Below are 20267 nucleotides of genomic sequence, written 5' to 3'. Positions count from 1 at the left end.
TTTTTTTAAACTCAAATGCCATTATTTCCTTCCTTTCTTGTTGAATTATTTTAAATGTCTGACTATGAGTTTTCACTCAGGAGAAGAAGATGCTAAAGAGTGATTCTTTAGGAATGTCTGTTGCAGCATGGACAAAGCATTCTCTGTGAAGACCTTGACATCTTTCCACTTGTTATCAGTGTACTCTTGGAGAGGACGCTTCTCCTAATTAAGTCGTGTTGAGTTAGGAAGTTTTTACTTCCTCTCTCAGACTTGGAGCTAGCATTCCCATTTTCCAGCCCCAACTCACACACACCCTTTTCTGCATGTAAAGCAGACGTGATAACTGCTACACTATGGAACCAGGCCACACACCCTTTTCTAAGGTCTGTGCCGCAGGTTCATTTGTCTTCCTGTTGCTCCTCTATTACACTTTGCTCTCTGCTTCCTTTGAGCCCAGTGAGTCATTTTTGTCTTATTCCAGGCTTTAGCTTTCAGAGTCTGTATGCTTTCTTCTTCAAATCCTCATTAACCTCATGTCTTAGGGTTCTTATTGCTGTGAAAAAATACCGTGACTAAAAGCAACTTGGGGAGAAAAGGACTATTTCATCCTTCCCCTTGTAGTCCATCATACTGGGAAGTCAGGACAGGAACTGAAGGCAAGAACATGGCTGGCGGTTGGAACTTATGCAGGGCCACAGTGGAACACTGCTTACTGGCTTGTCAGTCTATTTGCTTATATAACTCAGAACCACAAGTTCAGTGGTGGCACCACCTGTGGTGGGTCTGGCTCTCCCAGTAATAACTAGTGAAGAAAATGTACTACAGGCTTGCCTATAGTCTGTAGTCTGGTGGGGGCACTTTATTAATTGAGGTTCTGTCTTCCCAAATGACTTTACTGTCTGCCAAGCTGATACAAAAACTAGCAGTATACCTGGTAAGTTTATCCACTTCCCTTTGTGGAAAGGGACCATGTGTGTAAATGTATTTCAGTCTACTACATTAAACCGGGTTATTGGTCACCAATAATCAGGCTAAATCTCTTAATATGTGTCTAAATCTGTAGACAATGTTATAGAAAGAAAAAGGCACTTTATAAATGATGCAATGATGCAGTGTCCCTAAATCACAGTTAGCTCCTTCTTCTGAAGGGTGAATGGTGAACAGCATTTAAGTGAAAACACTAAAATTGCCACTCAGAATGTTAGCCTACTACTTGTCAGATTTGATCCTAAAATAAAATCCAGAATATTTTAATTGGAACAGATACACAAATATGGTAATGTCTTTCCTAGTCCTCTCTTTACAACTTTTAGTGACTAACATCATCAACAAAAAAGTAGCATTTCAGGGCACAAGCAGGCAGTGGTGCTTGGTGCCAAAGCTGAGAAGTCTGAGCTCAATCCCTGTGGCCTACATGGGGGAGATACTAAAAGTACTTCCAATTTTTAGAACTGGACTTATAACCACAACTGTTTGAGAAGTACTTTAATTTTATTCTTTAATGGATAGAAATGTGAAATGCTTCATTTAAGGAGAATGATGTAAAGAAAGTCATTTGACTTTGTGCTTCTTTGTAGTAGATTTGAGCCAAAGTTCTGTCTTTAGGTTTGATAGAAACCACTGCTCCATCAGAGCTGTACATCTCATTCTGTTGATAGTACCAGCAGTTGACCATGTTAAGTCTTGAACTGAAGCTTTCCGCCTCTTTCCTATCTCTTCCACAGATGTTTAGTTTACACCTCACCTTAAGACTAGAATGCTAGCTTTATGGTTTAAACTTAAGTTTTCAATATACTTAAACATCTGTATTATCCTTGTCAGCTACCCAATAAAATGGGAAGGGAAAACACTGTCATTTTATTATACTTACAAGTCAGCTTCGTTGGCTTTCATGCTAATGCCTGCCTGCCTGCCTGCCTGCCTGCCTGCCTGCCTGCCTGCCTGCCTGCCTGCCTGCCTGCCTGCCTCCCTCCCTCCCTCCCTCCCTCCCTCCCTCCCTCCCTCCCTCCCTCCCTCCCTCCCTCCTTCCCTCCCTCCTTCCTTCTTTCCTTCTGTTTTTTTTTTTTTTTTTTTTTTTTGGGAGGTGGGCCTGCCCTTGAATTCTTGATCCTTCTGCCTCAGCTTCCCAACTGCAAGGATTTTAATCATTCATAGATTATGACAACTGACTGACCGTGTTTCTGTTTTTTGGCAGAGGTAGTTAGATCCCTGTGAGTTTGTGGCTTGCCTAGTGAGTTCCAGGTATGCCAAGGTTACACAGTAAGATCCTGTCTTAAAAAACAAATGAATAAAACTGTGTAAGCAACTGAAGTGGGTGAGGGGCTTCACTCGTCTCTAGTGCAGCTCCTCTGAATATCTCATTTCACTGTTGTTCCCTTTACTTCTGTTCAACTTTACAAACTGTTTAAGTGCGTTGGTAAAAACATGATTCTGCAATGACTTGACATGGAAGTGCTGTGGAGATTTTTGCTTCTTAAGATGCGTACGTTGCAATTGATTTATATGTAGTGTTCTTGAGACACTTAGGAATGTGAAGATTTGGAGTCACAGTGGAAGATGGTCTGGTTGTGTTTCCTCTTTGCTCTGTACTGTTTCTCTGTGCTCTGCCATTGCACCCTTTCCACAGTATACTTTTGCCGTCCTCTTGAAGAATATCTACCCCAAACACACACGTGCGCACGCGCAAACACACACACACACACACACACACACACACAGAGAGAGAGAGAGAGAGAGAGAGAGAGAGAGAGAGAGAGAGAGAGAGAGAGAGAATATGAATGAGAATATATATGTAAAGAACTGGGTTTTGGCTAAAGTTTTTTTCCTTTGGTGTTTTTTTTTTTTTTTTTAAACTCAGAGGCAGCTTCCAACCTGAGTTGGAAGCCAAGTGGTAGAAAAAGAGAAAACTCACAAATTGTATGACCTTCACATGTGTGCTGTGGCACACAGGTACCCATGTACATACATCTTAGTTTTCAGTTGCTGTGAAGAGCCAACATGACCAAGACAACTTATATAAGAAAGTTTGTTGGGGGCCTGCTTACAGTTTAATAGGGTTAGTCCCGATCATCATGACGGCAGGCAGGCAGGCAGGCAGGGCAGGCAGGCGGGCGGGCGGGCGGGTGGGCGGGCGGGCGGGCGGGCGGGCAGGCGGGCAGGCGGGCAGGGCGGGCAAGGCAGGCGGGCGGGCAGGCGGGCAGGGCAGGCAAGGCAGGCGGGCGGGCGGGCGGGCAGGGCGGGCGGGCAGGCGGGCGGGCAGGCGGGCGGGCAGGCGGGCAGGGCAGGCAAGGCAGGCGGGCAGGCAGGCAGGCAGGCGGGCAGGCAGGCGGGCGGGCAGGCGGGCGGGCAGGCAGGCGGGCAGGCGGGCAGGGCGGGCGGGCGGGCGGGCAGGCGGGCAGGGCGGGCGGGCGGGCGGGCAGGCAGGCAGGCAGGCGGGCAGGCGGGCAGGCACTGGAGTAATAGTTGAGAGCTTCCATGTTGAGACAAAACTCACAAGGCAAGGAGATAAAGAGCCAACTTTCTCAGGCCTCAAAGCCCACTCCCCCAGTGACATATCTCCTCCAACAGAGCCACATCTAATCCTTCCCAAACAGTTCCAAACATTCAAATATATGAGTGCGGAGGAGGGACTTGGGGAGGTGGGGGTTTGGGGGATGGCATTCTCATTCACATATGTACAAATAAATATATGTCTAAAATTTTCAGCCAGTATTCTAAAGATTATATTAAAGAGTCTTTGTTTTTTATTTTTGTTTTGTTTTTCAAGACAGGGTTTCTCTGTGTAGCCCTAGCTGTCCTGGAACTTGCTCTGTAGACCAGGCTGGCCTCAAACTTATGAGATCTACCTGCCTCTGCCTCCTGAGAGCTGGAATTAAAGGCATGTAACACCACTTCCCAGCTAGAGTAAAGTTTTTGTTTTTTTTTAAATTGGATATTTTATGTACTTAGATCTCAAATGTTATCTCTTTTCCCCCTTCTCTCCTCCCTTTTGCCCCCTCCCCCTTCCCCTGCTTCTATGACGATGTTCCCACTCCCACCTCAGCACGCTGGCATTTCCCTACATTGGGGAAATGAGCCTTCGCAGGACCAAGAGCTTCTCCTCCTAATGATGCCAGACAATACCATTCTCTGCTACATATGCTGCTGGAGCCATGGGTCCCTCCATGTGTACCTTTTGGTTGGGGGTGTAGTCCCCGGGAACTCTGGGGAGTCTGGTTGGTTGATATTGTTGTTCTTCCTATGAGGTTGAAAACCCCTTCAGCTCCTTCAGTTCTTTCTCCATTGGGGTCCCCATGCTCAGTCCAATGGTTAGCTGCAAGCATCCTCATCTGTATCAGTGAAGCTCTGGCAGAACCTCTCAGGAGACATCCATATCAGGCTCCTGTCAGCAAGCACTTCTTGGCATCAGCAATAGTGACTGGATTTGGTGGCTGCCTATGGGATGGATCTCTAGGTGGGGCAGTCTCTGGGTTACCTTTCCTGCAGTCTCTGTTCCACTCTTTGTTCCTGTATTTTCTCCTGTGAGTATTTTGTTCCCGCTTTTAATAAGGACTGAAACATCCACATTTTGGCCTTCCTTCTTCTTGAACTTCATATGGTCTGTGAATTGTTTCTTGGGTATTCTGAACTTTTGGGCAAATACCCATTTATCAGTGAGTGCATACCATGTGTGTTCTTTTGTGATTGGGTTACCTAGAGTGCAGATTCTTTTTTTTTTTTTTTTTTGGTTCTTTTTTTCGAAGCTGGGGACCGAACCCAGGGCCTTGCGCTTCCTAGGTAAGCGCTCTACCACTGAGCTAAATCCCCAGCCCCGAGTGCTGATTCTTAACACATGTTCAAGTAATGGATAATTTACCTTGTGATGTCTAATCGACTGGACTTTAATTTACTTAACTCTAATTGTCTTAGAGTTGTCCTCCCTCCCTCCTCCCTTCCCTCCTTCCATCCCTCCCTCTCTTCCTTCCTTTTTTATCCCTCTGAGACAGGGTCTCTTCTAGCTGTCCTAGAACTGGATCTGTAGACCAAGCTGGCCTTAACTCACAGAGCTCTGCCTGCCCTGCCTGCCTCTGCCTCCTGAGTGCTGGGAGTAAAGGCAGGTGCTACACATCATCCAGCTTAGCTAGTTTCTGTTATTGTGATAAAGCACCACAACCATAAGCAATTTTGAGAGGAAAGGGTTTATTTTATCTTACAGATTATAGTCCATCATCTAGGGAAGTCAAGCCAAGAACTCAAATAGTACAGGAACCTGGAGGCAGGAGCTGATGAATAGGCCGCAGGAGGAATGCTTATCGGCTAGCTCCACCTACCATTTTATAGCATTCAGGATCACTAGTTTAGGGGTAAGATCGCCCACAGTGAACTGTGTCCTCCTGCGTCAATCATAAATTAAAAAAAATATACTCTAGGCTTGCTCATAGGCCAGTATATAGTGGGAGCATATTCCCAAGTGAGGCTCCCTTTTCCAGAATGGTGCTAACTTCTGTCAGGTTGACCTAAAATTAGCCAGCACAATTTGTAAATGTACCTCTTTGTTACTATTTTGAAATAGCTCTCTATAATAGTTCAACAGTCTTCTTCAACTTCACGATTGCTGGGATTATGAGCATGTGCCACCTTACTTGATTTTCAATTACAAGTTTTAAAATGTTTTAAAAATCATTACTTTTAAGCCTAGCATGGTGGTGGACACCTGTAATCTCAGAGTCTGGAACATATGAGTTCTAGGCTAGCTTAGGCTACATGTGACTCCATTTCAAAAAACCAAGTGGAATAAAATAGTAAATTTAAAAACAGCACGATTAGATGGTAGCATGAAGTAAGATAATGCACACTAGCACAACAGAATCCATCAGAAAGTCAGCTTTCTTGTTGACTGAAGTAAGCCGTGTTCTCCATGATCTCTTAGCTCACATTTTTACTGTTTAAAATTAGTGGCTTCTTGTTTAGATAGATGGCTCAGTGGTTAAGAGCACTGACTGCTCTTCCAGAGGTCCTGAGTTCAGTCCCCATCAACCACATGGTGGCTCACAGCCATCTGTAATGGGATCTGATGCCTTCTTCTGGTGTCTGAAGACAGATACAGCATTCTGATATATACATAAAATAAATAAATAAATCTTAAAAAAATATTAGTGGCCTCCAAAGCCTGACAAGACTGCTGCTGCCAGCCAGATCTCGTTGGAGCTTTGACTTAATTTGTGTCTTTTGTTTTTAACTCCAGTAGCTACACTCCAGTAACTACACACACAGGTCACAGTGGCATCTGGTTCTGCTTCTCTCCTCTCTGTCTCCTTTTTACTCTCTCCGTCCCCCATTCTTATAGCTACTTGCTTGTCTTCGCTCCTCCTTCCCTCCCTGTGTATATAACTAGATCTCTAAGGGCAGGCCTCAAGGCCTTCTCATCTGTCACCACAACTGCAGCTTACTGGAGAACAGGTGTAATTATTTCATTTACCTCTTCCCTTAAAACTGTATGGAGTCTCTTTAAACTACAGAATATCATTAGTGTTAAACATCTAGAGAAAGAGTTAACTGCCTTTTCACCAGTGTTTCCTTCCAAATTCTAAGGAATTTTAGGTGAATTTTTCAGTTTTTAATTTTATTGAATATAGTAGTAATCTATAGAGCAGTTATAACAAATTGAAGAACTATACTTTTCCTGCAGCCTGTTTGTTGACTTTTTTAAAAAGATGGTGGAGGTACATTGTAGCAGATTTAAAAGTAAAGCTTAAAAGAAGTAGAGTGTAGTACTTTGGGAAATGCTGCAAGACCATAACACAGATACTGATAAACAAGTCACAGATACACAGACTGGTGTATGCCAAGCCAAATAACTGTGGGCCTAGGTACTGCTTGACCATGAGGGGTGTGACTAACTACAGTGTGTGCTAAAGTTAGGCATGCGTCTCATAGCAGCAATCTGAATCCCTACTAGAAAACCAGCGACAATGCTAGAGTGCTTGAGGGAACTTAAAAGTAAGCTATCTATAAATGTGGTTATAAAGAAAATTTTTTTCATGAGGACTGGTGGTGTCTTCGTGATGTGTCTTCATATATGTCTTCAGTAAAGATATGTTCCTATTAGAGTGCTCACTCAGTAGTCTGTAGTTCCTTGTGTTCTCAGGAGCTCATTCCAAGAATCTCCAAATCACTTTGGTAGAATAGTTTGCATATGGATAAGCTGTTTTCTTCTTTATTTTGTTCATGTAAGGAGACTTAGGTTTGGGAGGGACCAGAGTATGATTTTCAGACGAGTATTGATCTGAACCTTAGGAAATAGCGTTGGTCAACATGTTTATTCTTCAAACAAAAGGAAGGGGATGAAGTAAGTCTACCTTGTACATTAAGTAAAAACATGAAGGGCTGGGACTTATATGCATCAGGATCCTGCTTGCCTGGCTTGTACCAGACCCAGAATTCTATCCCCCCAGCAAACAAAAAAATCATTAATATTCTTGTGAGTTAGCAAATTTTGAGAGTAACTACCAAAGAATGAATAGAGCCTGCCTGGCAATGAAGTTGGTTTTGCTTGATTTATTTTTTTGTAGTACTGGGAATTAAACCCACGGATTCATACTCATACATGCTACACAAGTACTTTCCCACCGAGCTGTATATATCCCTAGTCCAGAATGGAGTTTGTTTATTTGTTTGTTTGTTTGTTTTGGTTTTTGAGACAAGGTCTTTCTACATAGCCCTGATTGTCTAGACCTCACTGTAGATAGTAGACCATGTGAGCCTCAAACTCACACAGAATCTACCTACCTCTGCCTCTCCAGTGCTAAGATTAAAGGTGTGCCCTTCACCCCACCCCTGGCCCTGTTTTTATTTTTTAAGCAAACCTTTTTAGTATATTAGCATTATAATGGAGACTCAAACTAATTAAGATTGTGTGGCATAAAAGTATAGATTAAGGCAAACATTTCCTAGTTCCTCCCGTTCCTCAGTTAATGAAACTGTGAACTCTTAGAGGTTGCATTGGTGCTCTGAGGTAATCCTAATGGCTTTCAGTTTATGGACAGTTGCAAGCCACTAGAGAGATTGTCTCAACACAGGAACCATATGGCCTGCTTTGTGTGTCATGAAGAGCTCAGGAGAGGAAGGAAGGAGCGAGCGGTGAGGAGAAGCGTTGGAATGGGTGAGCATAGTAGCTGATGTTGTCTGAAGATGGAGGAGAAAGGGAATGGGAAAGGACGGACTGGAGGAAGGCTTTAGGATTTACAGTGGGTCAGTTTTATACTAAGCAGATAGGGCAGCTAAAGGTTAGTGAAGGAGTTCAGGGTATAGCTGCTAATGTTAGCTGCTAAAGTTCTCGCTTAGCCAGCAAGTGGTGTGGATGGGAAGACATCACTGATGGAAAGGAGGAGGACGTTTACAGTTGATATGGTGTGGACAGAAGAGAGAACTTGATATGTAAGCAGTTCAGCCCAAAACACAGTCAGCAGTAGGCTTTAGTATAGAATTTTAAAATAAGGACTGATTTTTTTTTACTTAGTTTTCCAAACAAATGTAAAAATAGTAAACTTTAAAAATTAGAAGTCTTCAAGAGAGTGGGGGTGCTATGCCACTCCTGGGAATTTCAGTGGACAACTTTCAGAAGTTTTTTGGTTTTGGTTTTGTTTTTAAACCACATGGGTCCCAGGGATTAAACCCAGGTCATCAGGCTTGGCTTTATCTCACTGAGCCATCTTACCAGCACCAAAATAGTAAAATAGGAATTTTTACTCAAAAGTGAAATAGGAAATCATAAGATCTGTAGAGCAAAATAACTTGTTATTCTAATTATTTCATAAATTAAAACTGGAAGAGGGGAGTAGGAAGGGCAAGTAATTGTTTTTCAGCTGAGCTTGGAGTCACATACTCTGCCCTTGAGGAGGAGGATCAGGAGTTCAAGGCCATGCTTGGTTACATAGCAAACTTGAAGCTAGAGTGAACAAAAAAAGTGAACAAAACTGGCTCTTTGGGGTTTCTTTTATAACTTCTCAAGATAGCTCACAGTATACTATTAGGGAACTGAGGTGAATCAGTGATATTATGGGCCAAAACACCCCTCTCTGTTTTGCATAGTAGCAACCATTTCCCAGCGCTCCTAGACTGCAGCTTGGAGCCTTTGCACATGGAACTGAAAGTGCATGCGTTACTGTTCAGTCAGGCGGGCTTTGAAGGGGGGGTCGATGCTGTGGATGCACGCTCTCTCCGAGGGCCTGACATAATTCCAATAACAGGAAATGGAGATGTGGGAAATGCAAGAGAAGACTGCGCCTGATACAGTGATGGCATAGGGTCATGTTACTTCTGATTCTGAAGTAAGCCAGGTTTGGTAGAGTTACTCGGGCTGTCTACATTTAGGATCTGATGCTTAATTAGAAAATATTGGCACATACTGTCAAGAAATGAATAAGGAGAACTTAAGAACTGCCTCATAGTTTGTGCAGATGCACGAATTTCTAGTTCAACTTGAATCTCAAAAGATAAAGATCCCTTAGATAGAAGTGGGACCCACCACTCCACTGGCACTAAATCTCTCTTGAAATGTTTTGTCAAAAGGGCAAAGGGAAATAAATGCTAGTAGAAGGAAATGCTTTCTCTTAAACGCTATTTTTTCAATAGGTCTCAGGCATGGCCCATTGTGACTGAATCTGTGGAGGCATCTGGACATTTTTAGACTGAAAATTCTGAAATTTTGGTTCATATGTAAGGCCCCTGTTCTGAGTAAAAGTTACTCAGCTTGTATAAAACTATCTTAGAATGCTTTAGCAGGTAATAATTAAGAAAGCGATAATTGCTAGGTGATTCCCTTTGTTGAATTCAGTAGAGATTCCAGGTGAAGAAATAAAAATACACTAATAACTCTGAAAAGGTGGCCCCTTAAAATTTGAAATCTCTTTGTCACTGGGAAACTTGGCACCTCCCATTTTAGGAAGCAGGCCTGGATGCATAAGTTTGCCTTTATTCCTAAAAAGCACATTGAAGGTGAGACTTGGGGGCATATGGATATAATCCTAGCCCTTGGCAGACTAAGGCAAAAGAATCGTGATTTTGAAGGTAGCCTGGGTTATATAATGAGAACTTGTCTTAAAAATATTAATATGCCACGCAGATACATTGACCTCAGCTCACCTGATTCCTTGCCCCCACTTCCTGGCAGCAAGTGCTGTTTGGAATTCACGTTTTAATAATACCTGTTATACATACGTTTAGTTGGCCCTCCATCCAGTATTAATCTTAACTCCTTGTTCTTGCTATTGGCTTTGAAGTGTAGTATGTCAGGGCCTTGCTATAAGTCTGCTCCTGTGCAGGCTTTCTTCTTGTTTATTGTCTGTCTTTTGGGGAACAGTTGAGTCCAACGTTGCTGATGACAGAGGCAGCAAGCTGCCATGTTGAGAGCATTTCCTGTGAAAGAGGTTGACCTCTTAACACCCTGAGCTCAAGCTCGAGATCTGCAGTCCAGCTTGACTGCAGTTGCTAGTGTACCATGGTTTCCTACCCCACCATTCAGAAGCCTGGAGACTTAAACTCCTCTCTCATCCAGACATTACGTTCTATGGATTAATGTTTCCTACATAACTCATAGCTTTATATCTCATGCCTCTAGTCACCCTCTTGGCTCAAACCTTCATCTTTCTATCAGAATGACGTCTTCACTGGTTTCTTTGTATTGTATTTGACTGCATCAATCCATTCTCCATGCCCAGCAGGATTTTTTCCTTTTTTTGTTGGTTGGTTTTTAAGATGTGTGTGGTATGTGTGGAGGTATCTGTAGATGTTAGTTAGCTCATCACTCTGCCTGTTTTCAGGGTCTCTTCTTGAACCTGGGGCTTATGTTTTGGTTAGGTTGGAAGCCAGCCGGTTCCATTGATCCTCTTGTTTCCATCTTCCTTGGCACTGGGGACATAGGCATTTGTGGGGCTCACTCAGTTTGTTATGTGAGTGTTGGGATCTAAACTTCAGTTCTCATATATGCAAAAGATTTGCTTTTAACTGCTGAGCTGGTTTTTCCACCTCTGAGGTGATCTTGCTGAAACCTAGGTATGTGTTCAGTAGCACCAAATACTTAGTTTATCCACCCAGCATTTAATCAGCATCCATTATGTACCAGTAATAAATCAGTTCAAGTAAGTGAATTGAAGCCGTGTGATGAAGACTGATGTATGGCTGCCTTAGATTGGGTCCAGGCAAAGGTTTTCTGAGAATATGAGAGGAGAATGATGGGAAGAGTCAGCCTTGGGATCTGAGATACTTTCCGTAGAGGGAATGATTGGCACCATAGGCTCTCAGGAGGGTTGGAGCTTGGCAGATTAGGGAACAGGAGGATATGGATATGCAGCACAGTTGGCTCAAATGAGAGTGCAGTGAGGTGATGTCGTATGCAGCACCATTCCTTACGACAGAGTACTGAAGGAGGAACAGTTGGTAAGGGGACAAGGATTTATATCTTGTCTCTGTTAATTAGTTCTAAGATACTTCTTAGTTAAGTGCGGAAAATTCCAGTTCAGGAGTTTCTAATGGATGGTTTCCTAATTTTTTTCAACTCAGTGACATTGTAGCTTAGTTTAGGTCAGCACCTGTGTAAATGCTGTGATGCCATGGTCCCCGGATGCTGTGAGTTTATGAAAAACTGCAAGAAGCTCACCTGAATTGGGAAGGATGTTGGGAAGGGCATCAGGCCTAGAGTCCTACTGCACCCAGGCCCACTGCTGTTGGAGTGACTTAAGTAGCTAGAACATTAATTGGCAGGAGAACTCGACATACATCGAGATACACAGCCTCCTGCGAACCCAGGCTCTTTCACTGTACCCTCAGAAGCTTGTCATCTACCAAGAATATGCTCTTGGCTTTTAATCTGTCCAGCCTCTTCTCCTGGCTTTCTCACTGTCACTGCCTTCCTCTCCCCCTTATCTATTGGGCAGAAGCAGAGTCTTCAGCAGTTAGCCTGTGTGCCACACCCTCTTCAGGAGCAGTGTGCTCCTTCCCTCACTGTGACACCTTAGTCTAGGTCGCCTAAGAGCCCGTAATTGAAGAACATGATGCATTAGCAGGCATGGCTTGTTTTTTTTCCCCTTCTTTCCTCTCTCCTTTCTTCCTCTGTCCCATTATGATTGTTGGTAGGTATCTTTGTAAAGTTGCTTCCAGACCTATATTATCCCACCTCTTAGTAAAAAGGGGAGGGAACTATTAAGGTGATTATGGATAAGATCTTACAATTCAATTCCAAAGATCACATTCAAGCCTTTCTAGATTAGCTCTAGAAAACTGTCCAGACACACACGCTGTGGTACTTCCTCACCAGTAAGTACCAAGTGTGGCTGGCCCTCGGCTCCTTGAATTTGGATCTCTTTGTTCATAGGTATATTTTTAGTTTTGACAGTTTAACTATTTTCATCCTCTACTTGTTTTTTGTTTTTAAATCCCATTTCTAAAAGAGAACCCATACAATGGCACCATCTTATTGTAGCATTGATTCTGCCGCCAAGGGCCACAGAAGGAGGGAGCACAAAGGCCCTGGGGTTTACTAATAGTTTTTGAAGACACCAGAAGAATTTGTTAGGCAGTGAGTAATTATAGAACATTAGAGATTTCTGATTAGCCTTCTTCCAAACATTCTTCTAGGAATTGATTTTTTTTTTTTTTTTTTTTTTGGGAAAATGGTATCTTATAGCCTCTTAACCTACTTCTTATCCTGAAAAATAGTACAAGAACTACCCTTTTAGGTTGTGGATGAATGAGATTTGTCTCAACAGTGAGTAGACGCTAAAATGCTAAACACGAGAGCCAGGCATGGAGGCATACATTTATAATCCCAGTACTTAGACTGAAGCAGAAGACATAGTAGATGCCGGGCTAGCCTGAGCTGATTTGTTCCAGGCCAGCCTGGGCTACAAGTGAGGCCAGTTTAAAAAACAAAACAAATAGGGTAACTCAGTAAAATGCTTGCTATGCAACATAGCATGGGGACTTGACTTTGGATGTTCAGCACCCACATAAAAAAGCGAGGTGTAGCCGAGTGTGCCTGTAATCCCAATGCTGGAGAGGCAGAAACAGGCTGATGTCAGATGCTTGCTGGCCAACCAGTCTAGCAGAATTAGTATGCTCCAGGTTTAGCAAGAGACTTTATTTTTTAAAAAAAAAGTTGGAGAAGGGCTGGAGAGACGGCTCACTGGGTTAAAGTACCGTCTGTTCTTCTAGAGGATTCCCACAAGGCTGCTCACAAGTATCTGTACCTCCACTCTCCGAGGACCAGATGTCCATCCCACCCCCAAAAGAAATAGATGGAGAAAAACACACTGGATGTTGACCTTTGGCCCAGTACATGCATGTGTGTGCAAACAAACGTATCTATCATACATACAAATGAAAGAAACAAAATAAATGGAGGTAGGAGAGAAACATTTCTAACCTTGTCACATTACTTGGAAGTTTCCATTTTCTTCACTTGTTAAAGTACCTTGACTTCTCAATTCTTCCTGGGAGACACTAAATCAGGATGAAGTATAATGGACTGAACCTGTAGTCATTACCCTTGGAGCTGGCAGTCTCCCAGTGTTGTATCCATAGTCTGCGTTTGTAACTCACCTTTTACTTCAGGCAGGGCAGCTACAAGTGACCAAATCATCCTTTGAGAAAATGAGGTGTCATTTCAGAGAACTCAGTGTTGGTGGTTTGGTCACACACCTGGTACCAAAGTGCTCTTAAAGATCTGGACCAAGCAGCTTTGCCTTGCAGTACAAGTCACCAGGAGTAAGAATGCCTGTGGGAGTCAGAATGACCTGAAATGTATAGAGTGTGACCTTTTCTAATGCCTGGCTAGGACAGTGGTTCACCTTAGGGTGTGGGCAATTTCACTGAGAGTAACTTAAATATGCTACCATTTCCATATGGTTGGTTATCCCCCAATATTTCAGTGTTGAAATTTAATTCCAACTGTGCAGTATAAGGATGATAGAAACGTAATGCATATAAGTTATTTAAGTGTGGGTCTTTTAGGAGATGAGGCCGTAGAATGATCCTCCATGATTAGAATCCTGGTAGCTTTATGCATTTCCAAAGCCCTAAGCATAAGCAAATTCCTTTCTGCTAGATAGGACAGCTTTGCCTGGCAGGACCTTGACCTATGAAGTCTTAGTTATTCAATTGAAAGTTTACATAGATGAGAGTGTTGGGGAGACAGACAGAGGCCTGAGCAAGAAATGGTGAGTTAAATGCAATATAAGTGCACAGAGAGTCAGTGAAAAATAAAGGTTCTTAGTGCAAAAGGTTGGGCCCATCTTTGGAGAATTGTGTTTTAGCAGTATCTTCACTGGTTAGAAATCTGTTAGATGTGTCTGATTATGGCAGATACTATGTCAAATCATAGAGATTTTTATTTGGGTGCCTCACAGATTAGCAGTTTCATTTTTGGTTTCCTGTGTATGTACTGAGCTCACAGATGGTCTGAGCCCTAGAGAGAAGCAGTGCTATAAAGAGTCACTTCCATAGTTAGTGATTTTAGCCAAAGGATGGCCTGTTAGCTTCACAAAGCACAAAATGTAACCATTCTTTTTATCAAGTCAGTATACTGTTTGACAACCAGTAAAATAAAAATATGCAGCTTAGAAGTCAAGATTTTAAGCTCTGTAAAGATGCACTTCTACACTTCTGAAGATGTTGCCCTCTCCCCATCACTGGGCTGCTGCAGGTTTCTGCTCCTGCTGGGTTCAGCCTTTTCTCAGGTTTGCAGAGGAAAAGTACTTATTTACTTCCTTAAGCCTAGTCCCCTATCAGCACTCAGAACCCCTCCTTTCTAACCTCTTAACATAAATCCCTTTTCTTAACATGGAAACAATTTCCTGAGAGAAAACATTTGCAGGAAATTTGTGTGATTTTCTTCTTGGACTGAAAAAGAAACCCTCTGGTTAAAATTATTTTAACAAAGTCTATACACCTGTAAGATAAAATACAAAGGGATTAAGAAACAAGCAGCTGGACAGCCCACAGAACCATCACAGTGCATGCAGCCCGTTACTGACATGTAATAGCCACGGTTCTGACAGTGAATTAGCATAAGAATATGGGTGTACTCTGTGCAGGAGAAACACTATTAAAGCAAGCCTTGTGAGTAATGTTTTAATACCTAGAAGAAATGGGGAATGGGTTTTAACTTAAATTGTTCCAAGTGGATGAATTTTGTTTGTGAAATTGCTTTAGATTGCTCTGTTTGTCTTCTTAAATGATTATTGCTGATTCCGAAGACTAAAACTGCAGAGAACTGGAGTTAGGGAATTGCAGAGCATTTAGAACCCACAGCAAGTGGCCAGTACCCATGCCTGCTATAGACAGTTGACGTGCAGCTCTGTGTGGTAGTTAGGAGCTTTTCCCTTATGGATAACTTAACTTGTTAGGCTCCTTTACTGCTACCCCACCTTAGTGTCACGTTCATCATCTTCTGTAGTGTTCACACTAAAGCAAGATGACTGAGCATACGGAAAGATGCTGTGCTGGAAATGTTTAGCAAGTACCCTCCTGTCTAACCTGGTCTCCCCCTGCTGAAATAACAAAGTAACAGAAAATGACTAGAAATGCCACTGTTCAAGTTTTTGTTGCTTTTATAGAGTATCCTAGGAGTGTTCTATATGCTCGCTCACACCCCCTTTCTTTCTCTCTAAGTAAAGCTTTTGGCCTTCTTTGTAATAACATGTTCAGGGCATTTCGTTTTCTCCCTTAACCAGTATCCTTATATAAGGCCCTCTTCACATTTCTCAGCTGGATATTTATCCCCATGTTACTGACTTAAAGACAGACAGACACACACATCAGTTTTTCAAAGTCAGAGAGATGCTGAGCAGGCCAGCTTGGTCTACAGAGCAAGTTCCAGGACAGCCAAGGCGAGAGAGAGAGAGAGAGAGAGAGAGAGAGAGAGAGAGAGAGAGAGAGAGAAAGAGAAACAAAGAAGCACCAGTGTGGTCTTCTTACCCCTTTTGTTTGCTACATGGTAAATACATGTGTATTATAAATATATTCTGATCTGATCAAGGTTGTAGCTATTGTAGCTAGTTCTGCTATCCCGGCAGGTGAAGCATAGAAAATTTGGAAAGATGAAGGAAAAAAAGCCTTCAAACTTGACTGAAAAAATTCTGACCTCACTGTAAACTGAAGGTAGGCCATACCCATGGACACAGAAAATAAGAACACTTGCCCTCCTCTTGGACCAGAGTGGAGGCCAGGAACTGCCCAGAGTAGCTGTACTCTCAACACTTGAATTTTGATCCCATATTTTACGTTATTTCTGGAGCCAGCTATACCCCACAACTGCCACTCCCTTAGCCAGAGGTACTGTGGCAGTTTTGTAATGTAGCTTGAAAGGTGTTCCCAGTAGCACAACTTTTTTGGTTATATATCCTAGTGGCCTTGAGTAGCCTGCCCTTTCATGTTGGGCATATAGGCATGTGCCACTTTACCCAGAACCACTTTTTTCCCTTTGAAATAATTTACATGTGTTTATATGTGTACCCGGAGAATGTGTGCTGTGGTACACATGTGGGATTGAGGACAGCCTGTAGAAGTCATCTGCTCTCTCCTTCATGTGGACCTACTTTTTGATGGGAGGTCTTATGGGAGTAAGAATGGACAGATTTTTTGAGAGATTATTTCTATCTTTGGGAACTTTGTGATGTATATGGTTATTCATCCTTCCTTCCTTCCTTCCTTCCTTTCTTTCTTTCTTTCTTTCTTTCTTTCTTTCTTTCTTTCTTTCTTTCTTTTTTTCCTTTTTTCTTTTTTTCAGAGCTGGGGACCGAACCCAGGGCCTTGCGCTTGCTAGGCAAGCGCTCTACCACTGAGCTAAATCCCCAACCCCTATTTTTTCTTTCTTTTTCCTTTCTTTTTTCTTTTTTGGCCTTTTCAGACAGTGTGTCTTGCTTTCTAAGTCATCTGGCCAAACTTGAAATCCTTCTGCTCTTAGTTCAGGCTTACATGTGAGCCACCATGACGGATGTAGCCCAGGTGGTCAGGCTGGCTCAGTAAGCCCTTCTCACGTGGTCAGTGTTTTTGGACTCCTGCTAATTCTTTCATTTGTTATGTGTTCCTATGTATTTCAGTCTCCGTTTAAACATCTTCAAATGCAAAATGCTTCAAGAGACTTTAAAAAAAAGTATTGCTCAACTTGAAGACCTGAGACAGGAGTTCAGTGAGAGTAAAGGAGCCAGGGGTGTGCAGTGAGGCCGGCAGGACTAGACTCTTCAGCCTTCGAAAGGGGATGCAGAGATGCAGACAGCTGCCTCACTCACTTATAAAAGACTGTAGGGCTGGGGATTTAGCTCAGTGGTAGAGTCCTTACCTAGGAAGCGCAAGGCCCTGGGTTCGGTCCCCAGCTCCGAAAAAAAAAAAGACTGTAAGGAAAGCAACAGGCCCCACAGTCTGCTTTTTTTTTAGGCCTTGGTCTAAGTGGAAAAAATATGGTAATAAGTAAATGACTTAATCTGCCTTAATTTAATAGACTGTTAGATGTTTACTGTACCCCAGTTTTGACATTAGTAGGTGCTAAGAATATAATACATATACAAAGATATTTCATGTTTTTTTTATAAATTATAACTATATTTTTTGTAGTTTGTAAGATTCTTTTACAGTGATTTTACACAACTTTATGAGGAAAGTAAAACCAAGTATCCCCGTTTTATAAGAGTAAGGTTGTTATGATGGCTTTTGGCCCTCAGTCTTTTGTTCACTAGACCTATGCTGATTTGGACCTAGGTAACAGTCAAATTAGACCAACCATGTTTAGTCTAACATGTCAATCAAACCCGGAAACTTTGTGTTAAGTACAAAAGTAGGCTTTAACCAGTGTGTGCTGCTAACATTACTGCTAGCTGACTTCTTGTACTGAACAACTTTTGAGGCGCAAATTTAATGAATTCAGGCTTTGCAGTTGACACTTGCAGAACAGCTGTGGGACATGAGTACTTCTAGTACATCTGTGCACCTGTTGGAGCGATAAATCAATGAGCCTGGGAAGAAAGAACTCCGGGCTGTGAAGACAATCAGTGTATGCTGCTGCTGCTGCTGCTGCTCCGCTCCCCTCCCCTCCCCTCTCCTCCCCTTCCTCTCTCTCTCTCTCTTTCTTTCTTTCTTTCTTTCTTTCTTTCTTTCTTTCTTTCTTTCTTTCTTTTTAAGATTTATTCTTTCTTTCTTTCTTTTTAAGATTTATCTAATTTATAATGTGGATACACTGTCACAGTCAGATCCCATTACAGTGGTTGTGAGCCACCATGTGGTTGCTGGAAATTGAATTCAGGACCTCTGGACAACCAGTTCGAGCTCTTAACTGCTGAGACATCTCTCCAGCCCTCAGGGTATGGTTCTAGGGCTGGCACAAGTGCCATCCTCCAAGACAAACCAAGCTGTGTTCCCAGATAAGAACTTTGATAGAGAAACCTCAGGAGAGTAGTATCTTGCTCTAAGAAAAGACTAAGGCTTTAGACTAAGACTGAGACTGTCCTGCCAACACTTTAAAGCCCTCTGGAAAGAAAGTAGCTGGGATAAAAAGTTGCCATGGCCATAAAGGGTAGTGTGAGGGAGACCATGTTGCAGTCATGTAGCAGGAGCACATAGTGAGATTCACAGATGTTCCTGCCCTAGATATAGAAGGTATAATTAAGAGAGAATAAATTTCTTATTGCTAGCAAAAACCAAATACTTTCCCCACATTTCCCCAAGCATTAGCTTTTGACAAATGGTAGAACAGTCAGCTCCGCTAGCTTGCTTCAAGGCTCTAATGTGTATTGCTTGCATTCTCCCCATCAGCTATATTTCAGTGTGCCTGTCCAGGGGTGCTGGAGTAGATACTGTGAATATGGACAGAAGAGTGCAGGGCTGAAAGCTAGGGTGCAAGTCTGAAAGGCTTGCTCAGAGTCGATCTATCGATTGGATTGACGCACTGACCAACTGCTGCAGTGCTTGAGGCTGCTCAGAGGCGTGCGTCCGTTCGTTCACTAAGCAGCATGATTATCCCAGGTCACTGTCAGCTCTCAAGGAAGTGCTGTTGTGGAGTGAAGAGTCATAGAGTATTCTTCCTTCTGCCTCCCTCAGATGAGGAGAAGATGGCTCCTAGTCCGTTCAGCCACTGTAGTTTGCTACTTCAAGTCACCGAACCCTGCTTCTAGACTGTGACAGGCACTTGTGAAAGGCCAGGCTGCATGAATGTCTTCTTAAATCTGCCCAGAAACTAAGACATTTTATAATTTATTGACAAGGTTTCTGGTGCCTAAAAATATAAGGGGTGTGTGTGTGTGTGTGTTTATGTATTTGTGTATTTGTGTGTGTGTTTGTGTGTGTGTGAGACAGAGAGTTGCTTGAAAATAATTTTTACTCTTTTTCTATTAAAAGAAAATTAAAATTTTCCTTTCTTCATCAGTTTAAGCTAATATATGTTTGAAAAAAGCATCTTGGTGTGGTGACAACATGCCTATAATCTTAGTATCTGTAAGAGGCAGGTGGACCTTTATGAATTTGAGATCAGTCTGACCTACATAGCAAGTTCCAGGCCATGCCAAGGCTATAAAAAAGGGGGGAGGGGGAGGAAAGAAATTAAATTCAAGACTAGTCTGAGCTATATGAGACCCTGTCTCAAAAAAAAATTTAAAAAAGCAGAAGAAAAACATGTATCAAGATTTAAAATCATAATGTAGTCTGCACTTAGCCTGCATTGTCTGGGTACTGCCACTGCTTTGCCTGCTCCTCACCCTTCCTAAGTCAAGGACATTTGCTGTGCAGGGACTTAGCATTATTATAGTATATTACAGTATGGGACAAGTGAAGGTAAATGTTTTTCTTCAGGTAAAACAAGGAGTAAAAATTGAATTGGAAATTATACTGGCTAACGTATAAGTTTGGGTATAGAGTGGACAAGTGGAGAGTTTAGAGAGAGGTTTTTATATTTCTTTGTTAGTTGGCACATAGGAGGCACATTGATTGATTGATTGATTGATTGATTGGAGTTTCTCTTGTTTGATTGTTTTGTTACATAGACCAGGCTAGCCTGGAACCCAGAGCTCCACCAAGCTACATCATGAGTGCTGGGATTAAAAGCATTATTAGTTCTTGTAAAATGTGGGATGGTTAAATGAATTGGCGGAACTGAGAGAAGCATGGCAGGGTGAGGAGTGTTGAACTTGTAGGTAGTAGAAAAAAGCTACAGTTCTATATTCTTTGCTTTAGTTTCTGCTTCTTCAACTAGAAAAAAAAAATTGAGAACAGACTCACTGTGCCACCTTTAGGGACCTTGCGATAGCAAAGCTGACTTCATCAAA

At 42.5% G+C, this 20267-nt stretch overlaps 1 protein-coding gene across 7 annotated transcripts in view; it reads left to right on the top strand.

The window, feature by feature from the left end:
* Tcf20 (transcription factor 20) overlaps positions 1–20267 on the top strand; it is a 176268-nt gene that overhangs the window by 137247 nt on the left and 18754 nt on the right. The gene's annotated exons all lie outside the window — the stretch shown is intronic.

Source organism: Rattus norvegicus, chromosome 7, assembly GCF_036323735.1.
Source record: "Rattus norvegicus strain BN/NHsdMcwi chromosome 7, GRCr8, whole genome shotgun sequence".
Lineage (NCBI taxonomy): Eukaryota > Metazoa > Chordata > Mammalia > Rodentia > Muridae > Rattus > Rattus norvegicus.
Note: the sequence above shows the minus strand (reverse complement) of the source record. Positions and strands in the feature narration are given on the sequence as shown.